Here is an 18,759-nt window from a genome sequence, read left to right as displayed (position 1 = left end):
GTCAGAGTAGCCCTGAAGTGATGCAATTAGCAGACGCTGAACATTCACTGTTCTGTACATTTAACAGCAGTTAGGTATTTGTTTTACTCTCTTAATGATGAATTCCCGTAACGATCAATCATTTTAATTGTGGTCTGAGCCTCGATTGGAATCCGGAATCTATTCAGCCTGTATTTATGTCCTGGAGAGACGCTTGATCAATACCAGTCAACCAGCCACCCGCAGCGCACAGCCTCCCGAGTGCCTTCACACACACTGAACCAGAGGAACACACACACACACACACTGAACCAGAGGAACACACACACACACACACACTGAACCAGAGGAACACACACACACACACACTGAACCAGAGGAACACACACACACACAGAACCAGAGGAACACACACACACACTGAACCAGAGGAACACACACACACACTGAACCAGAGGAACACACACACACACTAAACCAGAGGAACACACACACACACTAAACCAGAGGAACACACACACACACACACACACACACACACTAAACCAAAGGAACACACACACACACTAAACCAGAGGAACACACACACACACATCTATTTATGTATGAAAATACAGAGGCACTCAGGTGCTGTAAACAGCAGTCAGTCTCAGGTTTTCATCAGGAGAAACCTCAACATTCCCAAGTGATCAAGCCTCTAATCCATGTAGAAAATGGACTGAAAGACAAACATCATTCAAAACCCCAAATCCCAGAGCATCATGTTCTAGTAACCAGGGGGCTTTAGAGATCTGTCCTTTCTAGAAGCACAGGACCATCCCATTGGCTCAGTAGGAGCTGAACTCTCTGTTGGAACACATCAGATAGGATATTAGTCTGGCTTTGACCGAGGAGGGTAACAACAGAGTAGCTAGCTAGCTCCGTTAAGCTCCCTCAGAGAGATATCTCCAGCTAGCTCTGTTAAGCTCCGTCAGAGAGATATCTCCAGCTAGCTCCAGACCCCGTTAAGCTCCCTCAACAGAGAGATATCTCCAGCTAGCTCCAGACCCCGTTAAGCTCCCTCAACAGAGAGATATCTCCAGCTAGCTCCAGACCCCGTTAAGCTCCCTCAACAGAGAGATATCTCCAGCTAGCTCCAGACCCCGTTAAGTTCCCTCAACAGAGGGATATCTCCAGCTAGCTCCAGACCCCGTTAAGCTCCCTCAGAGAGATATCTCCAGCTAGCTCCAGACCCCGTTAAGCTCCCTCAAGAGAGATATCTCCAGCTAGCTCCCACAACAGAGAGATATCTCCAGCTAGCTCCAGACCCCATTAAGTTCCCTCAACAGAGAGATACCTCCAGCTAGCTCCAGACCCTGTTAAGCTCCATAAGAGAGATATCTCCAGCTAGCTCCAGACCCCGTTAAGCTCCCTCAACAGAGAGATATCTCCAGCTAGCTCCAGACCCCGTTAAGTTCCCTCAACAGAGGGATATCTCCAGCTAGCTCCAGACCCCGTTAAGCTCCCTCAGAGAGATATCTCCAGCTAGCTCCAGACCCCATTAAGCTCCCTCAACAGAGAGATATCTCCAGCTAGCTCCCACAACAGAGAGATATCTCCAGCTAGCTCCAGACCCCGTTAAGTTCCCTCAACAGAGAGATACCTCCAGCTAGCTCCAGACCCCGTTAAGCTCCCTCAGAGAGATACCTCCAGCTAGCTCCAGACCCCGTTAAGCTCCCTCAACCGAGGGATATCTCCAGCTAGCTCCAGACCCCGTTAAGCTCCCTCAACAGAGAGATATCTCCAGCTAGTTCCAGACCCCGTTAAGCTCCCTCAACAGAGAGATATCTCCAGCTAGCTCCAGACCCCGTTAAGCTCCCTCAACAGAGAGATATCTCCAGCTAGCTCCAGACTCCGTTAAGTTCCCTCAACAGAGAGATATCTCCAGCTAGCTCCCTCAACAGAGAGATATCTCCAGCTAGCTCCAGACCCCGTTAAGCTCCCTCAACAGAGAGATATCTCCAGCTAGCTCCAGACTCCGTTAAGTTCCCTCAACAGAGAGATATCTCCAGCTAGCTCCCTCAACAGAGAGATATCTCCAGCTAGCTCCAGACCCCGTTAAGCTCCCTCAACAGAGAGATATCTCCAGCTAGCTCCAGACCCCGTTAAGCTCCCTCAACAGAGAGATATCTCCAGCTAGCTCCAGACCCCGTTAAGCTCCCTCAACAGAGAGATATCTCCAGCTAGATCCAGACCCCGTTAAGTTCCCTCAACAGAGAGATATCTCCAGCTAGCTCCAGACCCCGTTAAGCTCCCTCAACAGAGAGATATCTCCAGCTAGCTCCACAGCTCTATGCTCCCTCTCTACACTCAGAGCTCCAGCTACTTTGCAGTGTGTGGGACTAAATGCTGGTGAGACTAGAGAGACTCCAGCTCAGAAACACTGAAACACTGGGCCTGCTGTGCTGTTTTCCTCCCTGCACAGCTCTGGAGAGGTAGATGGCTGGGGCCCGCTGCTACCGGGAGGTAGTGGGCTCAGCTTCTAGCACTGCATGCTGGGATCTGTAGTTGGTAACAGTGCTGAGTGATTAACTGAAATGTTGGTAACTTTTTTTCTGTGAGCTCAATGCACCGTTTCTCTAGACAAAAATCACATCAAGCCCGAACTGTGCGATGTAGTAGGGAGTTGTAGTTTCCAACAGGCCAATATTCTACATAGTTTAGTGCTGAAAAACGTGCTAATGAACTACAATGACAATAAACCATTGCGCACCTACTTGTCCTGTCTGTGTGTTTCTTTTAGAACACCAGCGAACCGGAACTGCCAATCACCATCTTGGCATTGTTACATCACTGCCAGGAGAGAACATTCTGGAACTCCCCATAAAATGGCTGAGAGACACAAACACTGGAAAGAATGTTTTTTGGCCCTGAACAGAGAGAACACAGTGGCAGAATACCTGACCACTGTGACTGACCCCACCTTAAGGAAAGCTTTGACTATGTACAGACTCAGTGAGCCTCGCCTTGCTATTGAGAAAGGCCGCCGTAGGCAGACCTGGCTCTCAAGAGAAGACAGGCTATGTGCAACACTGCCCACAACATGAGGTGGAAACTGAGCTGCACTTCCTAACCTCCTGCCAAATGTAGGACCATATTAGAGACACATATTTCCCTCAGATTACACAGATCCACAAAGAATTCAAAAACATATCCAATTTTGATAAACTCCCATATCTACTGGGTGAAATACCACAGTGTGACATCACAGCAACAAGATGTGTGACCTGTTGCCACAAGAAAAGGTCAACCAGTGAAGAACAAACACCATTGTAAATACAACCCATATATGTTTATTTATTTTCCCTTTTGTACTTTAACTATTTGCACATCATTACAGCGCTGTATATAGACAGACATTTGAAATGTCTTTATTCTGTTGGAACTTTTGTGAGTGTATTGTTTACTGTTAATATGTTAATTTCACTTTTGTTTATTATCTGTTTTCAATTGCTTTGGCAACGTTAACATATGTTTCCCATGACAATAAAGCCCTTAAATTGAAGTTGAGAGCGATAGAAACCCAGAGAGAGGGGGAGTAAGAGACGGGAGAGAGAGAAGAGCAGAGGAGAGAGAGAGAAGAGCAGAGGAGAGAGAGAGAAGAGCAGAGGGGAGAGAGAGAAGAGCAGAGGAGAGAGAGAAGAGCAGAGAGAGAGAGAGAAGAGCAGAGGAGAGAGAAAGAAGAGCAGAGGGGAGAGAGAGAAGAGCAGAGGAGAGAGAGAAGAGCAGAGAGAGAGAGAGAAGAGCAGAGGAGAGAAGGGCAGAGGAGAGAGAGAGAAGAGCAGAGGAGAGAGAGAAGAGCAGAGGAGCCTGCATACCACCCAACATAAGACACCCTGAGGCCTTCCAGTCAGACAATCTGTTCCTGCTCCACACAGAACCCCCGCGCTGCCTTCATTTACAATCCAACCTCCCGACGTCTCTCTCCTTCCAATCCATCCTTCCAGCACTGAAGCACAGTGTCTGTAAGGGCCTATTGGTAAGCAGTCCACACACGCGCTCTCACATGGGGAGTACAGAGGGAAAGAGGAAGCTGACAGGACTCAGAACAAACTGCTGTTGGATTGACTGGAGCCGGCTGAGAGTGTGTTTCATTATGGACATGTCGGCTGAGAACAGAGTAGATATGAGTCAAGACCTCCACTCTTCACAGTCTGACAGCTATAACAACCTCAGACCATCTGGTCCCACCACCTAACTAGTCTATAACAACCCCAGACCATCTGGTCCCACCACCTAACTAGTCTTTTACATAACCTCAGACCATCTGGTCCCACCACCTAACTAGTCTATAACAACCTCAGACCATCTGGTCCCACCACCTAACTAGTCTATAACATAACAACCTCAGACCATCTGGTCCCACCACCTAACTAGTCTATAACATAACCTCAAACCATCTGGTCCCACCACCTAACTAGTCTATAACAACCCCAGACCATCTGGTCCCACCACCTAACTAGTCTATAACAACCTCAGACCATCTGGTCCCACTACCTAACTAGTCTATAACAACCTCAGACCATCTGGTCCCACCACCTAACTAGTCTATAACAACCTCAGACCATCTGGTCCCACCACCTAACTAGTCTATAACAACCTCAGACCATCTGGTCCCACCACCTAACTAGTCTATAACAACCTCAGACCATCTGGTCCCACCACCTAACTAGTCTATAACAACCTCAGACCATCTGGTCCCACCACCTAACTAGTCTATAACATAACAACCCCAGACCATCTGGTCCCACCACCTAACTAGTCTATAACATAACCTCAGACCATCTGGTCCCACCACCTAACTAGTCTATAACAACCCCAGACCATCTGGTCCCACCACCTAACTAGTCTATAACATAACAACCCCAGACCATCTGGTCCCACCACCTAACTAGTCTATAACAACCTCAGACCATCTGGTCCCACCACCTAACTAGTCTATAACATAACAACCCCAGACCATCTGGTCCCACCACCTAACTAGTCTATAACATAACCTCAGACCATCTGGTCCCACCACCTAACTAGTCTATAACATAACCTCAGACCATCTGGTCCCACCACCTAACTAGTCTATAACATAACAACCTCAGACCATCTGGTCCCACCACCTAACTAGTCTATAACATAACAACCTCAGACCATCTGGTCCCACCACCTAACTAGTCTATAACAACCTCAGACCATCTGGTCCCACCACCTAACTAGTCTATAACAACCTCAGACCATCTGGTCCCACCACCTAACTAGTCTATAACAACCTCAGACCATCTGGTCCCACCACCTAACTAGTCTATAACAACCTCAGACCATCTGGTCCCACCACCTAACTAGTCTATAACAACCTCAGACCATCTGGTCCCACCACCTAACTAGTCTGTAACAACCTCAGACCATCTGGTCCCACCACCTAACTAGTCTATAACATAACAACCCCAGACCATCTGGTCCCACCACCTAACTAGTCTATAACAACCTCAGACCATCTGGTCCCACCACCTAACTAGTCTATAACAACCTCAGACCATCTGGTCCCACCACCTAACTAGTCTATAACAACCCCAGACCAGCTGTTAGAGCAGCTTACCGATCACTGCACCTGTACATAGCCCATCTGTAAATAGCCCACCCAACTACCTCATCCCCATATTGTTATTTATGTTTTCGCTCCTTTGCACCCCAGTATCTCTACTTGCACATCCTCATCTGCACATCTAGTGTTAATTGCTAAATAGTAATTATTTAGCCTCTATGGCCTATTAATTGCCTTACCTCCCATAATCTTCTACATTTGCACACACTGTACATAGATTTATCTATTGTGTTATTGACTGTACGTTTGTTTATTCCATGTGTAACTCTGTTGTTGTTTTCGTAGCACTGCTTTGCTTTATCTTGGCCAGGTCGCAGTTGTAAATGAGAACTTGTTCTCAACTAGCCTACCTGGTTAAATAAAGGTGTTTTTTTTATTTAAATAACCCTCCTCTCCTCTATCAATCAGCTCCCACCTAGCTTCATAACCCTCCTCTCCTCCCTACCTTATGCATCAATCAGCTCCCACCTAGCTTCATGACCCTCCTCTCTCCTCCCTATGCATCAATCAGCTCCCACCTAGCTTCATAACCCTTCCTCTCTCCTCCCTATGCATCAATCAGCTCCCACCTAGCTTCATAACCCTTCCTCTCTCCTCCCTATGCATCAATCAGCTCCCACCTAGCTTCATAACCCTTCCTCTCTCCTCCCTACCTTATACATCGATCAGCTCCCACCTAGCTTCATAACCCTCCACTCTCCCCCTACCTTATACATCAATCAGCTCCCACCTAGCTTCATAACCCTCCTCTCTCCTCCTTATGAATCAATCAGCTCCCACCTAGCTTCATAACCCTCCCTCTCTCCTCCTTATGAATCAATCAGCTCCCACCTAGCTTCATAACCCTCCTCTCTACCTTATGCATCAATCAGCTCCCACCTAGCTTCATAACCCTCCTCTCTCCTCCTTATGAATCAATCAGCTCCCACCTAGCTTCATAACCCTCCTCTCTCCTTCTTATGAATCAATCAGCTCCCACCTAGCTTCATAATCCTCCTCTCTATGCATCAACCAGCTCCCACCTAGCTTCATAACCCTCCTCTCCCCCCTACCTTATGAATCAATCAGCTCCCACCTAGCTTCATAATCCTCCTCTCCTCTCTACCTTATGCATCAATCAGCTCCCACCTAGCTTCATAACCCTCCTCTCCTCTCTATGCATCAATCAGCTCCCACCTAGCTTCATAACCCTCCTCTCCTCTCTATGCATCAATCAGCTCCCACCTAGCTTCATAACCCTCCTCCCTATGAATCAATCAGCTCCCACCTAGCTTCATAATCCTCCTCTCCTCTCTACCTTATGCATCAATCAGCTCCCACCTAGCTTCATAACCCTCCTCCCTATGAATCAATCAGCTCCCACCTAGCTTCATAACCCTCCTCTCCTCTCTATGCATCAATCAGCTCCCACCTAGCTTCATAACCCTCCTCTCCTCTCTATGCATCAATCATCTCCCACCTAGCTTCATAACCCTCCTCCCTATGAATCAATCAGCTCCCACCTAGCTTCATAACCCTCCTCTCCTCTCTATGCATCAATCAGCTCCCACCTAGCTTCATAACCCTCCTCCCTATGAATCAATCAGCTCCCACCTAGCTTCATAACCCTCCTCCCTATGAATCAATCAGCTCCCACCTAGCTTCATAACCCTCCTCTCCTCTCTATGCATCAATCAGCTCCCACCTAGCTTCATAACCCTCCTCTCCTCTCTATGCATCAATCAGCTCCCACCTAGCTTCATAACCCTCCTCTCCTCTCTATGCATCAATCAGCTCCCACCTAGCTTCATAACCCTCCTCCCTATGAATCAATCAGCTCCCACCTAGCTTCATAATCCTCCTCTCCTCTCTACCTTATGCATCAATCAGCTCCCACCTAGCTTCATAACCCTCCTCCCTATGAATCAATCAGCTCCCACCTAGCTTCATAACCCTCCTCTCCTCTCTATGCATCAATCAGCTCCCACCTAGCTTCATAACCCTCCTCTCCTCTCTATGCATCAATCATCTCCCACCTAGCTTCATAACCCTCCTCCCTATGAATCAATCAGCTCCCACCTAGCTTCATAACCCTCCTCTCCTCTCTATGCATCAATCAGCTCCCACCTAGCTTCATAACCCTCCTCCCTATGAATCAATCAGCTCCCACCTAGCTTCATAACCCTCCTCTCCTCTCTATGCATCAATCAGCTCCCACCTAGCTTCATAACCCTCCTCTCCTCTCTATGCATCAATCATCTCCCACCTAGCTTCATAACCCTCCTCCCTATGAATCAATCAGCTCCCACCTAGCTTCAAAACCCTCCTCTCCTCTCTATGCATCAATCAGCTCCCACCTAGCTTCATAACCCTCCTCTCCTCTCTATGCATCAATCAGCTCCCACCTAGCTTCATAACCCTCCTCCCTATGAATCAATCAGCTCCCACCTAGCTTCATAACCCTCCCTCTCTCCTTCCATTCCCACCCCTCCCCACCTCCACCCCATCCTCCCCTTCCCCAGGGCCTACCTCGTCGTCTAACACGGTGAAGCATTGTATTGTAACCCTGTGAAAGAGCGGGCGTGTTTCACTCAGTGTACAACTCCCAACATCCCAGTGTACTACTACTCAACCAATTACCCTCATTGTACAGGAGGACACAATGAGGGAGCCCAGAGCAGATGACACTTACAGACTATAACAAGGCTGAGCATCGCTACAATGGAGACCAGGCAAGACACAGACAGAATATGGAGAGAGAGAGAGAGAAAGACTGGGGGTTTGGAGGGAAGAAATATCACCCTGGGGGAAAAGATCCACATAATTCAGAGTGTTTAGTTGTATTAGAAAGACATCTTCACCAGTACAACACGTGTGACAGGATATTGCTCCAGATACACTAAATAACTATGAAGTATTGATCTCTAGGTATTGATCTCTTGGTATATCTTATTAAAGCATCAGGGCTGACCCCATCTACTCGGGTTGTTCGGTCGCTATGCTGTTGGTCGGCAGAGATTTTTGTTTTGTTGAGCGGTTGCATATTGATTATATATATTATGTTTTTTTAATGGCGCACTAGACACCTGTCTGATTCGCACCGGTCCCCAGTGGAAGACTGGAATAATAATATATTGAACACATTTAAAGGGGTAATTGTCACGCCCTGACCAGGGGAACTCTGCTATTTTGGTCAGGGTGTGGTATTTCTATGGTTTATTTTCTATGTTTTGTTATAGCCTTTCTTTGTGGTTTATTTCTATGTTGGGCTCGGGGGTGATTTCCAATCAGACAGCTGTCGCTAGTTATGTCTGATTGGGAATCACATTTAAGTTCCTTTCCCCCCCACGATGTTTGTGGGTTGTTGTCTCTTTGATTTTGAGCAGCTAACGTATCGGTACTTTCTTTGTTTTGTACGTGTTTATTTCGGTGTAAAAGAATAAACATGTGTTCGCTCCCAGCTGCGTTTTGGTCCACTTCCTCATCACCCGACGACAATCGTTACAGAACAACCCACCGAACCAGGACCAAGCAGCGGGAGGAAAAGGAGCGCGAGAGATGGGCTCGCGAGGGGAAGGAGTTCTGGACCTGGGAGGAGATCATGTCGGGGAAAGGACCCTGGCGGAAGGATTCCCAGGTCGAGGAGGAAAAGCCAGCCGGTAGACGGAGTCGCAGGCGGCGGTCGAGGAGGCCCGGAAAACACCCCCAAGAATTCTTTTTGGGGGGGCACAAGGGGAGTTTTGCGGGGCAAGTTTGGAGCCCCAGGCCAAATCCCCGGACTGTTTCTGGGAGGCCAGTTAATGGACAGGGCTTACGCTTCGGGGTAATGGCGAGGCCAAGTGTTTTTAGGCCAGTACGCGCTATACCAGCGCCCCACAGTTACCAGGGGGTAGTAGGCATTCAGCCAGAAAGGGCGATGCCAGGGTTAAGCTCGAGACCGCCAGTAAGCCTCCATGGTCCTATATATCCGGTACCAGCACCACGCACCAGGCTTCAAGTGCGTGAACCCAGCCTCGCCAGTCAACAGTCGTCGGAGCTGCCCGCCTGTCGACAGTCGTCGGAGCTGCCCGCCAGTCGACAGTCGTCGGAGCTGCCCGCCAGTCGACAGTCGTCGGAGCTGCCCGCCAGTCGACAGTCGTCGGAGCTGCCCGCCAGTCGACAGTCGTCGGAGCTGCCCGCCAGTCGACAGTCGTCGGAGCTGCCCGCCAGTCGACAGTCGTCGGAGCTGCCCGCCAGTCGACAGTCGTCGGAGCTGCCCGCCAGTCGACAGTCGTCGGAGCTGCCCGCCAGTCGACAGTCGTCGGAGCTGCCCGCCAGTCGACAGTCGTCGGAGCTGCCCGCCAGTCAACAGTCGTCGGAGCTGCCCGCCAGTCAACAGTCGTCGGAGCTGCCCGCCAGTCAACAGTCGTCGGAGTGGCCAGACTGCGCTGAACTGCCGGAGTGGCCAGACTGCGCTGAACTGCCGGAGTGGCCAGACTGCGCTGAACTGCCGGAGTGGCCAGACTGCGCTGAACTGCCGGAGTGGCCAGACTGCCCAGACTGTCCCAAGCTGCCAGACGTCCCCAGTCCTGTCCGGCCCGTCCCTGCTCCCTGCACCAGGTTAGTGGTGCGTGTCCCCAGTCCAGTCCGGCCCGTCCCTGCTCCCCGCACCAGGTTAGTGGTGCGTGTCCCCAGTCCTGTCCGGCCCGTCCCTGCTCCCCGCACCAGGTTAGTGGTGCGTGTCCACAGTCCAGTCCGGCCCATCCCTGCTCCCCGCACCAAGCCAGTGGTGCGTGTCCCCAGTCCAGTCCGGCCCGTCCCTGCTCCCCGCACCAAGCCAGTGGTGCGTGTCCCCAGTCCAGTCCGGCCCGTCCCTGCTCCCCGCACCAGGTTGGTGGTGCGTGTCCCCAGGCCAGTCCGGCCCGTCCCTGCTCCCCGCACCAGGTTGGTGGTGCGTGTCCCCGGTCCTGTCCGGCCCGTCCCTGTTCCCCGCACCAGGCCCACGGCGCGTGTCCACAGTCAGGCACGGCCTGTGTCCGGTCCACCGGTGACCAGTCCTGTTCCGGTCGGCGGCTCCGCTCCGGAGCCTGAGCATGCCGCTCCACCGTGGTCCAGTCCGGGCCAGAGGGGTAGGGCTAGGGTGGAGGCAGGGGGAGAAACACGCCCGGGGCCAGAGCCTCCACCGAGGGTGAGGCGCCCACCCAGGTCCCCCCCCTAATAGACTTTAGGTTGGTGCGCCGGGAGTACGCACCGTTGGAGGGGGGGTACTGTCACACCCTGACCAGGGGAACTCTGCTATTTTGGTCAGGGTGTGGTATTTCTATGGTTTATTTTCTATGTTTTGTTATAGCCTTTCTTTGTGGTTTATTTCTATGTTGGGCTCGGGGGTGATTTCCCAATCAGACAGCTGTGGCTAGTTATGTCTGATTGGGAATCACATTTAAGTTCCTTTCCCCCCCACGATGTTTGTGGGTTGTTGTCTCTTTGATTTTGAGCAGCTAACGTATCGGTACTTTCTTTGTTTTGTACGTGTTTATTTCGGTGTAAAAGAATAAACATGTGTTCGCTCCCAGCTGCGTTTTGGTCCACTTCCTCATCACCCGACGCCAATCGTTACAGTAATAATGGATTTACCCCCCAGAGTCAGATGAGCTGCTGGAATATATTGTTATGTCTCTGTGTCCAGTATGAAGGAAGCTACAGGTAGTTTCACCAGCCAATGCTAACTAGCGTTGGTTAAGTCTGTCACTATAGACATGCATCAACGACATAAGGCTTGATAACATTTTCTAACATAAAATACATCGAATTGGTTTTTTTCCCCATCAATGGCTACTGCTTTGGACCTGACTCCACGTGTCAGAGTATTTAGACCCACAGTATGTGTGGAGATAACGTGTTAATCATTTTAGAAGGAGAGCGCCTCTCTCTCTCTCTCTCTCTCTCTTTCTCTCCATTCATTGTTTCACAACTTCCTTGTGTGAATTGTTTTTGCCGTTTGATTGTTCGCGTCTATCAATTCCTCATTACGTATCTCACCGGTAATACGGTTAGCCTTTTAATCATCATGATTTCTACTACGTTTGTTTGGTTACGGTGATTTATGTTGTTAAACGGACACCTTAAAACTTCTATTAGACACTGTTTTAAATAGCAGCCCGTCTCTTTTAATAGCCAGGCAAAGGAACACATTTCAGCAGATTAACGTCGGTTTCAAATAAATATCGGGTCGAAATGAATAGTTTTTTTGCATGAAATAAATAGTAGAATGCTAGCAGATACCCAGACTTCCAGTCATTACGCCAACGCTAGTTAGCATTGGCTGGTGAAACCGCACAGAGACATAACAATATATTCCACCAGCTCATCTGACTCTGGGGGGTAAATCCATTATTACCCCTTTAAATGTGTTCAATATATTATTATTCCAGTCGTTTACCCTTCTCGTTGTCTGATTGGACACGTTGTTTGCAGTCTTCAATCTACGCTGCACTAGTGAGGAACACGTTTTGGTTTATTTCATTCCATTTAGGAGACGTCCATTTATTCACTGTCTTCTGTTTGGAGCTCCTGTCAATGTTGAGGAAGGATCTGCACGCATAGAAGTAGGTCTATAGACTACCTGGCCCTGATTACACATAGAAGTAGGTCTATAGACTACCTGGACTGATTACACATAGTAGTAGGTCTATAGACTACCTGGCCTGATTACACATAGTAGTAGGTCTATAGACTACCTGGCCCTGGTTACACATAGTAGTAGGTCTATAGACTAGCTGGCCTGATTACACATAGCAGTAGGTCTATAGACTACCTGGCTCTGATTACACATAGAAGTAGGTCTATAGACTACCTGGCCCTGATTACACATAGAAGTAGGTCTATAGACTACCTGGCCCTGATTACACATAGAAGTAGGTCTATAGACTACCTGGCCCTGATTACACATAGAAGTAGGTCTATAGACTACCTGGCCTGATTACACATAGAAGTAGGTCTATAGACTACCTGGCCCTGATTACACATAGAAGTAGGTCTATAGACTACCTGGCCCTGATTACACATATAAGTAGGTCTATAGACTACCTGGCCTGATTACACATAGAAGTAGGTCTATAGACTACCTGGCCCTGATTACACATAGCAGTAGGTCTATAGACTACCTGGCTCTGATTACACATAGAAGTAGGTCTATATCTGAATGTAGTCTAGTCAGTGTAGAATATCTGAGTGTAGTCTAGTCAGTGTAGAATATCTGAGTGTAGTCTAGTCAGTGTAAAATATCTTAGTGTAGTCTAGTCAGTGTACAATATCAGAGTGTAGTCTAGTCAGTGTAGAATATCTGAGTGTAGTCTAGTCAGTGTAGAATATCTGAGTGTAGTCTAGTCAGTGTAGAATATCTGAGTGTAGTCTAGTCAGTGTAGAATATCTGAGTGTAGTCTAGTCAGTGTAGAATATCTGAGTGTAGTCTAGTCAGTGTAGAATATCTGAGTGTAGTCTAGTCAGTGTAGAATATCTGAGTGTAGTCTAGTCAGTGTAGAATATCTGAGTGTAGTCTAGTCAGTGTAGAATATCTGAGTGTAGTCTAGTCAGTGTAGAATATCTGAGTGTAGTCTAGTCAGTGTAGAATATCTGAGTGTAGTCTAGTCAGTGTAGAATATCTGAGTGTAGTCTAGTCAGTGTACAATATCTGAGTGTAGTCTAGTCAGTGCAGAATATCTGAGGGTAGTCTAGTCAGTGTAGAATATCTGAGTGTAGAATATCTGAGTGTAGTCTAGTCAGTGTAGAATATCTGAGTGTAGTCTAGTCAGTGTAGAATATCTGAGTGTAGTCTAGTCAGTGTAGAATATCTGAGTGTAGTCTAGTCAGTGTAGAATATCTGAGTGTAGTCTAGTCAGTGTACAATATCTGAGTGTAGTCTAGTCAGTGTAGAATATCTGAGTGTAGTCTAGTCAGTGTACAATATCTGAGTGTAGTCTAATCAGTGTACAATATCTGAGTGTAGTCTAATCAGTGTACAATATCTGAGTGTAGTCTAGTCAGTGTAGAATATCTGAGTGTAGTCTAGTCAGTGTAGAATATCTGAGTGTAGTCTAGTCAGTGTAGAATATCTGAGTGTAGTCTAGTCAGTGTAGAATATCTGAGTGTAGTCTAGTCAGTGTAGAATATCTGAGTGTAGTCTAGTCAGTGTAGAATATCTGAGTGTAGTCTAGTCAGTGTACAATATCTGAGTGTAGTCTAGTCAGTGCAGAATATCTGAGGGTAGTCTAGTCAGTGTAGAATATCTGAGTGTAGAATATCTGAGTGTAGTCTAGTCAGTGTAGAATATCTGAGTGTAGTCTAGTCAGTGTACAATATCTGAGTGTAGTCTAGTCAGTGTAGAATATCTGAGTGTAGTCTAGTCAGTGTAGAATATCTGAGTGTAGTCTAGTCAGTGCAGAATATCTGAGGGTAGTCTAGTCAGTGTAGAATATCTGAGTGTAGAATATCTGAGTGTAGTCTAGTCAGTGTAGAATATCTGAGTGTAGTCTAGTCAGTGTAGAATATCTGAGTGTAGTCTAGTCAGACAAACCTTCCATTATCCCTGAGAACAGAACAAATCTCTCACTGGGATGCAAAGCTTGGGTCATTACCACACATTCTATTACCATACCTGTCTTGTCATTATGAGATAAAGAATTTATCAGAAGTTCTGAAATGGAAAATCAAAAAAAAGGAAGAATGTCATTTTTTTCCTTCTCATTCCTCTCCATTGAAAGTGATTGGTTTTCCATCAGAGGCTTTTAGTGGCAAACTGCTCAGCACTGGAAGTGGATTGTAGCGAGGCCATCATGCCCTGGTGAATCTAAGAGGAGGCCATCATGCCCTGGTGAATCTAAGAGGAGGCCATCATGCCCTGGTGAATCTAAGAGGAGGCCATCATGCCCTGGTGAATCTAAGATGAGGCCATCATGCCCTGGTGAATCTAAGAGGAGGACATCATGCCCTGGTGAATCTAAGAGGAGGCCATCATGCCCTGGTGAATCTAAGAGGAGGCCATCATGCCCTGGTGAATCTAAGACGAGGCCATCATGCCTTGGTGAATCTAAGACGAGGCCATCATGCCCTGGTGAATCTAAGACGAGGCCATCATGCCCTGGTGAATCTAAGACGAGGCCCTCATGCCCTGGTGAATCTAAGACGAGGCCCTCATGCCCTGGTGAATCTAAGACGAGGCCCTCATGCCCTGGTGAATCTAAGACGAGGCCCTCATGCCCTGGTGAATCTAAGACGAGGCCCTCATGCCCTGGTGAATCTAAGATGAGGCCATCATGCCCTGGTGAATCTAAGAGGAGGCCATCATGCCCTGGTGAATCTAAGATGAGGCCATCATGCCCTGGTGAATCTAAGAGGAGGCCATCATGCCCTGGTGAATCTAAGAGGAGGCCATCATGCCCTGGTGAATCTAAGACGAGGACATCATGCCCTGGTGAATCTAAGACGAGGACATCATGCCCTGGTGAATCTAAAACGAGGCCATCATGCCCTGGTGAATCTAAGACGAGGCCATCATGCCCTGGTGAATCTAAGACGAGGCCATCATGCCCTGGTGAATCTAAGACGAGGCCATCATGCCCTGGTGAATCTAAGAGGAGGCCATCATGCCCTGGTGAATCTAAGACGAGGCCATCATGCCCTGGTGAATCTAAGAGGAGGCCATCATGCCCTGGTGAATCTAAGAGGAGGCCATCATGCCCTGGTGAATCTAAGACGAGGCCATCAGGCCCTGGTGAATCTAAGACGAGACCATCATGCCCTGGTGAATCTAAGAGGAGAACATCAGGCCATGGTGAATCTAAAATGAGGCTATCATGCCTTGGTGAATCTAAAATGAGGCTATCATGCCCTGATGAATCTAAAATGAGGATTTCAAGCCCTGGTGAATCTAAAATGAAGCTATCATGCCCTGATGAATCTAAAATGAGGATTTCATGCCTTGGTGAATCTAAAATGAGGCCATCATGCCCTATAGAATCTAAAATGAGGATTTCATGCCCTGGTGAATCTAAGATGAGGCCATCATGCCCTGGTGAATCTAAGAGGAGGCCATCATGCCCTGGTGAATCTAAGATGAGGCCATCATGCCCTGGTGAATCTAAGAGGAGGCCATCATGCCCTGGTGAATCTAAGAGGAGGCCATCATGCCCTGGTGAATCTAAGACGAGGACATCATGCCCTGGTGAATCTAAGACGAGGACATCATGCCCTGGTGAATCTAAAACGAGGCCATCATGCCCTGGTGAATCTAAGACGAGGCCATCATGCCCTGGTGAATCTAAGACGAGGCCATCATGCCCTGGTGAATCTAAGAGGAGGCCATCATGCCCTGGTGAATCTAAGACGAGGCCATCATGCCCTGGTGAATCTAAGAGGAGGCCATCATGCCCTGGTGAATCTAAGAGGAGGCCATCATGCCCTGGTGAATCTAAGAGGAGGCCATCATGCCCTGGTGAATCTAAGACGAGGCCATCAGGCCCTGGTGAATCTAAGACGAGACCATCATGCCCTGGTGAATCTAAGAGGAGGCCATCAGGCCCTGGTGAATCTAAAATGAGGCTATCATGCCTTGGTGAATCTAAAATGAGGCTATCATGCCCTGATGAATCTAAAATGAGGATTTCAAGCCCTGGTGAATCTAAAATGAGGCCATCATGCCCTATAGAATCTAAAATGAGGATTTCATGCCCTGGTGAATCTAAAATGAGGCCATCATGCCCTATAGAATCTAAAATGAGGATTTCATGCCCTGGTGAATCTAAAATGAGGCTATCATGCCCTGATGAATCTAAAATGAGGCCATCATGCCCTGATGAATCTAAAATGAGGATTCATGCCCTGGTGAATCTAAAATGAGGCCATCATGCCCTATAGAATCTAAAATGAGGATTTCATGCCCTGGTGAATCTAAAATGAGGCCATCATGCCCTATAGAATCTAAAATGAGGCTATCATGCCCTGATGAATCTAAAATGAGGATTTCATGCCCTGGTGAATCTAAAATGAGGATTTCATGCCCTGGTGAATCTAAGATGAGCGAGCGAGAGAGGGAAAGAAAGGGAACAAAAACCTGCATAAAGCAGCACTATTCTGAGGGGGAGCTGTGGCAGTAAATTGAACTGAAGGCCAACGTTGTACTGTGTGTTTGAGACAGGTTCAGCCTGAGTAATGAAGCCGTGGGGCTACAGGAGATCAGGCTTATAGCCACATGGAGGAGCTTTGCACCTATACAGCCCAGCTTACCATCGTTTAAATGGGGGGGGGGAGACACTAGCATTTTCACTTCACTCCCCTCGCAGACAGAGGGGGATTATCTTGAACCGTCTGGGACTGCGTACTAAATGGCAACCTATTCCCTACATAGTGAACTACCATGGGCCACTTTACAGGGAGTAAGGAGACATTTGGGAGGCGGACTAGGAGTCCTAACGCCAAGTAGGTAAGTCTAACACTTCAGAGGATATCACTAACAGGCTGTCTGCAGAGGTATGAGTCACAGGATAACAGGCTGTCTGCAGAGGTATGAGTCACAGGATAACAGGCTGTCTGCAGAGGTATGAGTCAGAGGATAACAGACTGTCTGCAGAGGTATGAGTCAGAGGATATCACTAACAGGCTGTCTGCAGAGGTATGAGTCAGAGGATATCACTAACAGGCTGTCTGCAGAGGTATGAGTCAGAGGATAACACTAACAGACTGTCTGCAGAGGTATGAGTCAGAGGATAACACTAACAGGCTGTCTGCAGAGGTATGAGTCAGAGGATAACACTAACAGGCTGTCTGCAGAGGTATGAGTCAGAGGATAACACTAACAGGCTGTCTGCAGAGGTATGAGTCAGAGGATAACAGGCTGTCTGCAGAGGTATGAGTCAGAGGATAACAGGCTGTCTGCAGAGGTATGAGTCAGAGGATAACAGGCTGTCTGCAGAGGTATGAGTCAGAGGATAACAGGCTGTCTGCAGAGGTATGAGTCAGAGGATAACAGACTGTCTGCAGAGGTATGAGTCAGAGGATAACAGGCTGTCTGCAGAGGTATGAGTCAGAGGATAACAGACTGTCTGCAGAGGTATGAGTCAGAGGATAACAGGCTGTCTGCAGAGGTATGAGTCACAGGATAACAGGCTGTCTGCAGAGGTATGAGTCACAGGATAACACTAACAGACTGTCTGCAGAGGTATGAGTCAGAGGATAACAGACTGTCTGCAGAGGTATGAGTCAGAGGATAACAGACTGTCTGCAGAGGTATGAGTCAGAGGATGTTCCCCTCACATCTAATTTGATGTCTTGTGTTTTAAGGCATGAGAACAGCTGGTTGATAGTATTCATGAACAACACAAACAGAAAATGTAAATGTTATAGACCCACAGAGACCACACCTCTGACATTAAATTAAATGAAGCCATCCCAGGCAGCTAGAAGCAGTACTGTACAAGCTGCTGTGGACCCTGGTTAAAAGTTCTGCACAGTGAAGGGAATAGGTTACGATTTGGGACCCACCCTGTATTTCATCCGATTGCGTTTTCCTCTCTGCCTTAAAACAGTCTCCGTTTGCATCTCATCAGTCTGCAGCACACGGCCACACACCCTCAGAAGCACCTGTCAATTATGCAACAGAGCTTAAAGGAGGGACGTAGGGATTGAGGAAGGAAGGAGGGGCGTAGGGAGTGAGGAAGGAAGGAGGGATGTAGGGAGTGAGGAAGGAAGGAGGGATGTAGGGAGTGAGGAAGGAAGGAAGGAGGGATGTAGGGAGTGAGGAAGGAAGGAAGGAGGGATGTAGGGAGTGAGGAAGGAAGGAGGGATGTAGGGAGTGAGGAAGGAAGGAGGGACGTAGGGAGTGAGGAAGGAAGGAGGGATGTAGGGAGTGAGGAAGGAAGGAAGGAGGGATGTAGGGAGTGAGGAAGGAAGGAAGGAGGGATGTAGGGAGTGAGGAAGGAAGGAAGGAGGGATGTAGGGAGTGAGGAAGGAAGGAGGGATGTAGGGAGTGAGGAAGGAAGGAGGGATGTAGGGAGTGAGGAAGGAAGGAGGGATGTAGGGAGTGAGGAAGGAAGGAGGGATGTAGGGAGTGAGGAAGGAAGGAAGGAAGGAAGGAGGGACGTAGGGAGTGAGGAAGGAAGGAAGGAAGGAAGGAGGGACGTAGGGAGTGAGGAAGGAAG

The sequence above is a fragment of the Salmo trutta genome, unplaced genomic scaffold (genome assembly GCF_901001165.1).
Source record: "Salmo trutta unplaced genomic scaffold, fSalTru1.1, whole genome shotgun sequence".
Lineage (NCBI taxonomy): Eukaryota > Metazoa > Chordata > Actinopteri > Salmoniformes > Salmonidae > Salmo > Salmo trutta.
This window is presented reverse-complemented; position numbering follows the sequence as displayed.